The sequence below is a fragment of the Bactrocera neohumeralis genome, unplaced genomic scaffold, assembly GCF_024586455.1.
Source record: "Bactrocera neohumeralis isolate Rockhampton unplaced genomic scaffold, APGP_CSIRO_Bneo_wtdbg2-racon-allhic-juicebox.fasta_v2 cluster10, whole genome shotgun sequence".
In the NCBI taxonomy this organism is placed as follows: Eukaryota; Metazoa; Arthropoda; class Insecta; order Diptera; family Tephritidae; genus Bactrocera; species Bactrocera neohumeralis.
Window position 1 is genome coordinate 5,700,616 of NW_026089623.1, and position 8,287 is coordinate 5,708,902.

Sequence of the window (8,287 nt, forward strand, 5' to 3'; positions counted from 1 at the left end):
TTACAGGACAGCGGACGGACGGACGGACAGACGGACGGACGACGGACGGACAGACAGACATCCGGATTTCGACTCTACTCGTCGCCCTGATCACTTTGGTATATATAACCCTATATCTGACTCTTTTAGTTTTAGGACTTACAAACAACCGTTATGTGAACAAAACTATAATACTCTCGTTAGCAACATTGTTGCGAGAGTATAAAAAACCACAAGTCATACATGATTATAATGAGCATAAAGGTGGTGTTGATACTTTTGACAAAATGCTACGTGGATTTTCTGGCAAAAGAAAAACAAACCACTGGCCAATGGGATTGTTTTATAATATGCTGGATATTGCTGGGCTTGCAGCGTCAGCCTGAACGATTGATGTTAGTCACCCTATGTGGAACACCAATAAGTCGGAAAAGCGTAAAATATTTTTGAAAGAACTCTCTATGGAGCTAGCGCAGAAGCAATTACAAAACCGATGCAAAACAAAAATTAATTCTACAACTAAAATTGCATTGGACTTGATCAATTTCAAACGGTTTCCTGCAGTGGTGAGCTCGCGTCCATCAATAAAGGTAAGTTTATTTTATTTCAAAATTAGTTCACTTTCAAATTTATTCACTATTTTCTTTCTTGACACAGGTCAACACTTTGAAAAGTGCTATTTTGCAAAATACAATGCCGAAGCTGAAACGGACTCAGACAACGATGAATATGTGGACTCCAAAACCGTCTACACCCAATCAAAATATATCAGAAAGACAGAGAAGAATTTCACCCATTTGAGCAGTTCGAAATTAAAACTTTATTTGATTTTCATATTTTTCAAAAAAAAATACATTTGTTTCTGCAATAATCCCAAGTTTCATTAAATTATTTACATAAACATGCGAAATATTGTCATTTCTATAAAAAAAAACGTCTTAAAAGTCTAAATTTCCATACAAAATACATTACTGGGCACTGAGTGCCCAAGTCACGAGATTAAGTTGTACAGCTATGTCACGGTTCTAAGGTTAAAGGTAACAACCTGCTAGCCAAAATAATAACACTAACAGCAGAGAACATATATCAATAGCAGAGAACGTTTGTAATAGAGAAGGTTCACGGCGCGAAGAACGTAAAAATATTTTTGGCTAACTCGGTCAAGATGGAGGAGTTTCACCACTGCCAGCTTCGCAGCAGAAATTTTAACATTTTCGCTTGAACAGAGCTGAGCGTGGAATAAAAATTATGCTCAAAACTATATATTGCTGTTACAGACGAATGCTAGCTTTTTTGCTTATATTTTTATACGTTTATATGCAAAAATGTGTATTCGTATGAATTCTTTTTGTGCATATTAATGAATACATGTGCAATTGAATACACTTAAATTAAATTACTTTTTCAGAGCAATATTCGTAGTTAATGTAAAAATAAAGCCAATTTTTTAATTATTTTTTGTATTAGATATATTCATACTTACATATTTATATAACAAACTATCATAATATTACTTAAAAAATTAAATATATTACAAAAGTGATAAATGAACATTAATCATATATTTTATCATTCGAAACTTACATATATCCACATGTGTCATGACCATACATACATATGTGTTTATGTTCGCTTTCGCGAATTCAAATCATATGTATTATCACTTATTAATAATAATGTGTTCCATTGTATAAACCTACAAGTAACCAATCCTTCATTTTTCACTAACACATACGCAAAAATCTGCTACAAATTAGGCACTTGGTACGGGTTGCCCCTAAATATTCTACTACAAATTAGGCACTTGGTTCGGGTTGCCCCCAAATATTCTGCTACTAATTAGTCACTTGGTACGGGTTGCACCCAAACGTTAAAATGCCTCAAATCTGCAATAGTGTGTTGCCGTGTTAGGTTTTAAAATTTATAACTTTAACAATATTTTTATAAAATATTCAAATATTTTTCGATTATTTAAATTTCTAAATATTAAATTTAATCAGTTTTGTCCAAATATTAATTATTAATATTTATATAATATTTGTGTAAAAACTATGTACCCGATTTTTTTATATTTACTTTAGTTTTTGTTTAAATAGTTTCCAATTGATTGTTTTGACATATATTGTCAATGTTATATTTTTAATGTAATTAATATTCATGAATTGTACTTGACCTTATATATTTATTTTTGTCTAGTCATATTTTTTATAATAAGTAGATTGATTTAAAACTGTATATATAAAAAGGGTGAAAATAGGCCTCCTGGTGAACCGAACACTCAAAAAAGATCGGTAGCGCGCCTACATTGCAACCTCAGAGGTGGTGAGGAAGAGCAATAAATATCCAATAAACTTTTGTTTCAAAAATATTCTTGAAAGTTTTCATTAATGTTTTCCGTTACAAATACTTTTTCGCACAAAAAAGTTGATCTACTACATTTCTTTTAATTACATCCCTGTGCCTAAAAAAGGCAGATTTCGATCAGGTGATCTCAGCTGTGAAAAATTCTTGGAAAACAGCTGATTCTTTGGTTACTTGTAGGGTTATACAATGATGTGTTCGCTGCTCATATGTACATACATACTATGTACAAAAATATGTGCGTATGACATTGCTACACAAATAACGCATACACAAACCTACATACTTGTATATACATAAGCTGTTCGAGCAGCATGGGAAGCGGTAACAATCGGCGATCGATTGTTAGTTTCTATCGGCACAGCTCGGATTTTCTACCAAAACCACAATGTTGTGGCGCTTTGTCGTCGCGTCAGTGTTTCGACACATTGACTCTTTGACCACAGTATATACTGTAGATAACCTTTTCGTGGTAGCTTTCTGAGGGGTGAATAGCGGCCATCTTGGATTTTCAGAGGTAGCAACGCAGTGCTGTATATATTGAGGCAGTAAATACTTAGCAAATTTATTCTATTAAATAACAAAACCTATAAATATTGTTGCTTAATATAAAAGGAAATTATTTATTAATGACATATATTTACTAATATTTGATTTAAACGCCATAGTGTGTCATGTTTCGCCCATAAAAATATCATTTACTGATAGTCAGATATTCTTTATGTAGTGAGTTCTTATTAATAAAAAGCAGCCCTGTTCTTAGATTTCTCGGTGGTGAGTTTTCTTCTGAATGTATTTGTTTTCAATTGACAGACAGAAAACATAAAACGGTTTGTATTCGTAAGTTTTTGAAATATTATTACCAATAATTTTAATTTGGAAAGAAGATATTTAGGCATTTGAAGCTGAATTTTTAATACATCGTTCTAATTCTCATCCGTATACTATTTTTGATAATTTATTTTTGAATATTTAAGTTTTGCATTTTCCACACCACCCCAGAGGTTTGCAATAAAGCGCGTTACAGACTTTTTTAGGTGTTCGGTTCTCCGGTAGGCCTATTTTCACCTTTTCAACTTAAAATAAACATAATTAATAATTTACATAAAAATTTAAATAAAAATATTGCACAAAATAATTTAATAATTAATAAAGATTTATAAGCTCTCACAATAGATGCATCCAAAATCCTACAACTCTATTAAATATATTAAAACACAGAAGCTAACTTTTAGAAGGGGGAGGAAATTCACAAAAATTTGATGTGACGAAAATGAGGGCTGGCTGCCTGCCTATTAAAAATTCTTAAAGAAAAATATGTTCTAATTCTTATAAAAAGTATTTTAAAACGTCGGGTTGTGAATTTTTGCAGCAATAAAAAAGCGCTACAATTTTTAATATAAACTTTATTATTAACACTAATATGTGTTCTTATTAAAAACTTCGACATATCTTTCTTTTCAAACTTAATTTCCAATTCATGTCTTCCTATAACGGCTAACCAGTTGTCAATTTGTATAAGTATGTCAAACGACAAATTACCAACCAGGACTGTATCCTATTGCATGCAAAAATTTGGAAATACTTGAAGCGTGATATGCAAAGTAATTCAATATAATCACTTAAATAACGTAAACACTTGCATTATTTAATATCTTTAAAATCTCGGTCATCAAAATTAAAATTTTATATGTAGTTTGAATGCTAACACAGCACCCTGATTACCATGAAAGTAGCAAAAAAAGTGTAACACAACACCCTAAGATTTTCTAGAGGTGAGTATATGTATGTAAACAAAGAAAAGGTTTATTACTGTATATACTGAGTCTTTGACAAAGCGTGAGTTTCGGTCGGCCATGCGAAAGATGCGTGTGACACTTGTTATTATGAATGTATGTCACCAATTTTCTTTTCATCTTCACTTTGTAATAGTAGAAATAAATATAACTTTTTTGAAATAATTTAAAAATTAAAAAATAAAATAAAATTATTTTTTATCTAATTTTTCACGATTTTGTAAAAAATTAAAAAATTTACCATTTTTCTGAAAAAAATGGTTGATATAATACAAAATAATCACGCATATGTGACTCAGAGAATGCTTTTTTACATTCTCTGTGTGACTTTGTATATTTTTCTTCAAAGCATTTCTCTTTATTCATTCTCGCATGAATTCAGTCGTTTTACATATATTTCTGCATTGAACGTACTCATTTCTGCTAAATAACAGCGAGAATGGTGAATTCCGTACTACAATTCTATAAGCTCTGTTAGCCGTCGAATCGAACATCATACAGAATTCAATTTGCACCTTCTCTATGTTTTAAGTTCACTGGTTAAACGGCATATTAAAAGGTATTGGATTCCAATCATGTAAAAGCAAACCGTGTGTGTATGTAAAGCACTATGAGGGTCACATCAATATTATAGCAGTATATGTCGTTGATCTGTTTATAGCGTGCTCCGATCACAAACAAATGCAACAAATAAGAATGACATTTCGAAAGAAGTTAAGATAATTGACAAAGACCAGTACAATATTGTTTGGGTATGGAAATCGATCGCGATGGTGAAACTGGAACTATGTATGTATATGCGTTATGCAAAAATCATATATACAGAAGATGTTAAGCGAATATAGAATGAAAAACTGCCGACCGATCGCTACTCCACTAGATACGGGACATCAAGTAAATTGTAATGAAAGTAAATGTAAGAAGGCCAACCAGATGCAGTACCAATCATTAATAGGTTCGGCATTTTTACGAACACTTTTGGGAGAAATGAGAATCGAATGTCCTAAGGCGATCATGGTAAATGGAGATAACCTCAATGCCATGAATCTTGTAAAGAATACGGTATATAACGTAAGAACTAAAAACATCGACATAAAATATCACTACATAAGGGTTATTTATCGGGGAGGCGGCATCGATCTCAAATATTGTTGCAGCAGTGACATGATTGCTGATATTTTGACGAAAAATGTATCAAAACCTAGTCACGAGAAGTTGAAAGGCGTATTGAAATGCATTCCTGCGTATATCAACGTACATATACATACATGCAACTCTGATGTATTTAAAAAAAATTAAAATTTAATTTGTTCTAAGCATCGAAGAATAAACATATATTAAAGCAAAAATTTTAACAGAAAGTTTAACAGCTTAGAATCAGGGGTCGACATAGGATACCTTTTATGCTAAAATTCATGTCAATTCATATATACAAAAATTATATTTTAAATCATAAACATGTGTTAAAAATTCCTGTTTGTAAGAATCATTTTAATATTATTATACTTAAAAAATAATAATAATAAAACAATAATAACATATGGCTACTGTATACTGATTGTTGCTGCTACATCACTAAAAACAAGCTTGATTTATACCATGTTCGGACCGACAACGAAAACATGTTTTCGTGGGAAAACGTCCATGTAAAATCTGCCAAACGAAAACACAGTTTTCGCCGAAAACTACTTGAAAACTTACATTCCACTCATTATAATCGATGCCTGCTCTAGTTTAATCGATGTATTTGGTAAACATATTTTGCCGGCCCTAAATTGTCACTTGATATTTGTTTACATTTCATATACAAAAACAGCTGTCGCTTGATATTCTCATATTGGGGGGATTCTCTTGCTCTTGCAAAACCTTACACGGTGCAGAAATTGCAGAATTTTCCCTTGGTGCAACGGCACAAAAACAAACCCACGCAGAAAATTATTTGCAATGGCTATAAATATGTCAGACCCAAACCCACGTTTATTTTCGTGCCGTCATATATCACTAGATTCTGCAATGGGTTCTCTCTTGGCCTTGCATATTTCGGTATAGGATTTTTGCATTTTGTGTCATCGTGCAATCTTGTAAGAGCAAGAGAATGCCGCTATTGATAGTTGTCAGTGAAAACTCATCGAAAACACACATTGTCGGTCCGAACGACTTAGATTCCACAACATACAAATGTCTTTTCAAAATGTTTTCAATGTCGGTCCGAACATAGTATTAGTGAAAGTATATTGACTAAACTTGTAGAAGTTGACGAAATTAATTAACAATTAACTGTTGTCCTCCGGCAAATGGATGTATTTTAATCATTCGATACTGTTGTTGATGAAAATGAAAACGAAAATTATCTCGATATATCCTGGAATGACATCATATAATCATCGGTTGAGAATTGTTCAACTATGTAATTTCAATCCACCTTAATTATGCCACGGCCAACTTTTGGTAATGAAAAAGATTGCGGGAAATATTATTGTAGCAACAATTTTGATTGGAAATTTAAATAGTGAAATGGTCCACTTTCCTCTTATGAACTTAAATTGAATTTGAAAATGTTCATAATTAAGAGACTACGAATATTATATTATATCTTTCATTATCACAAGTGTTATCAACTAATAACTTAGCAAATAATAATATCTTACATTGTGCCCAATAACAAATCGAAGAAAGTTAGTATCAATTATTTTCAAATTTGGAAGTAATCCGCGGGGTTATTCTTGCACCGGGAATTACGTTTGAAATGTCGTTTTCATAAATATAATTTTACTGTATTTGTTAGCAAAGCAGGCGCGTATTGACATGGTGACGGTATAAAACGGAGGAAGGAAGTTTAGCAAAGAAATGAACTTAGCTACATACTTTTCATAATGACATCTGTAAGTATAAGGCATATACAGTGTGTTTCGTAAGCTTAAAAATATAAAATTTTCTTCTCCGGAGTATTGAAGAGTTAATAATTACCCTGGAAGACGGGTAGCTGTTGGCAAACGTGTAAGCGACTTGTTATTGTTCAGTTTTGCATACATTAAAATATTTGTTACTTTTGTTCAGAGAGGGGGAAAAAGTAACACATCGCCATCTGATGTTCAATGGTTTTCTCGCTCTAACCAATGGCAAATATCGCTTGCTGCCTTGTTCTAACAGAATATATACATATGTTATCAAATCTCTTTACAGTCTGTTACGGATACCAAATACTTTTGTTAGCGCACAGTTTACCTATATGTTAAGCATAACAAAAAGTATTTGTTACCTAAATATCTGTTAGCAGAGAACGTTTATAATAGAGAAGGTTCACGGCGCGAAGAACGTAAAAATATTTTTGACTCGGTCGAGATGGAGGAGTTTCACCACTGCAAGCGCGGCTGGAGAAATTTCAACATGAACAGAGCTAAGCGTGGAATAAAAATTATGCTCAAAACTAACAAACGTATGTTCGCTGTTTTGCTTATAATTCTATTCGTTTATATGCAAACATGTGTATTCTTGTGAATTCTTTTTGTGCATATTAATGAATACATGTGCAATTGAATACATTTAAATTAAATTACTTTTTTAGAGCAATATTCGTAGTTAATGTAATAATAAAGCCAATTTTTTAATTATTTTTTGTACTAGATATATTCATACTTACATATTTATATAACAAACTATCATAATATTATTTAAAAAATTAAATATATTACAATAGTGATAAATGAACATTAATCGTATATTTTATCACTCAAAACTTATATATATTCACATGTGTCATGACCATATGTGTTTATGTTCGCTTTCGCGAATTCAAATCGTATTATCACTTATCAATAATAACATGTGCGCGCTGCTCATATGTACATACATAAATATGTGAGTATAATATTGGTACACAAATAACGCATACACAAACCTAAATACTTGTATACATATGCGTACACATGCAAATATGTCACCCCCAAAAACTACAAACATTGCTTTACAAAAACAACAATCGTTTGAAATGGCATCATACATACTTATATGCGTACACATGTACATATGTGCGTATGACATTCCCACACAAATAATGCATACACAACATACATACTTATATGCGTTCACATGTAGATACGTGGAGTTGCTAAATACAATGAAAAAATGAGAATATTGCAGCTGAACTTAAA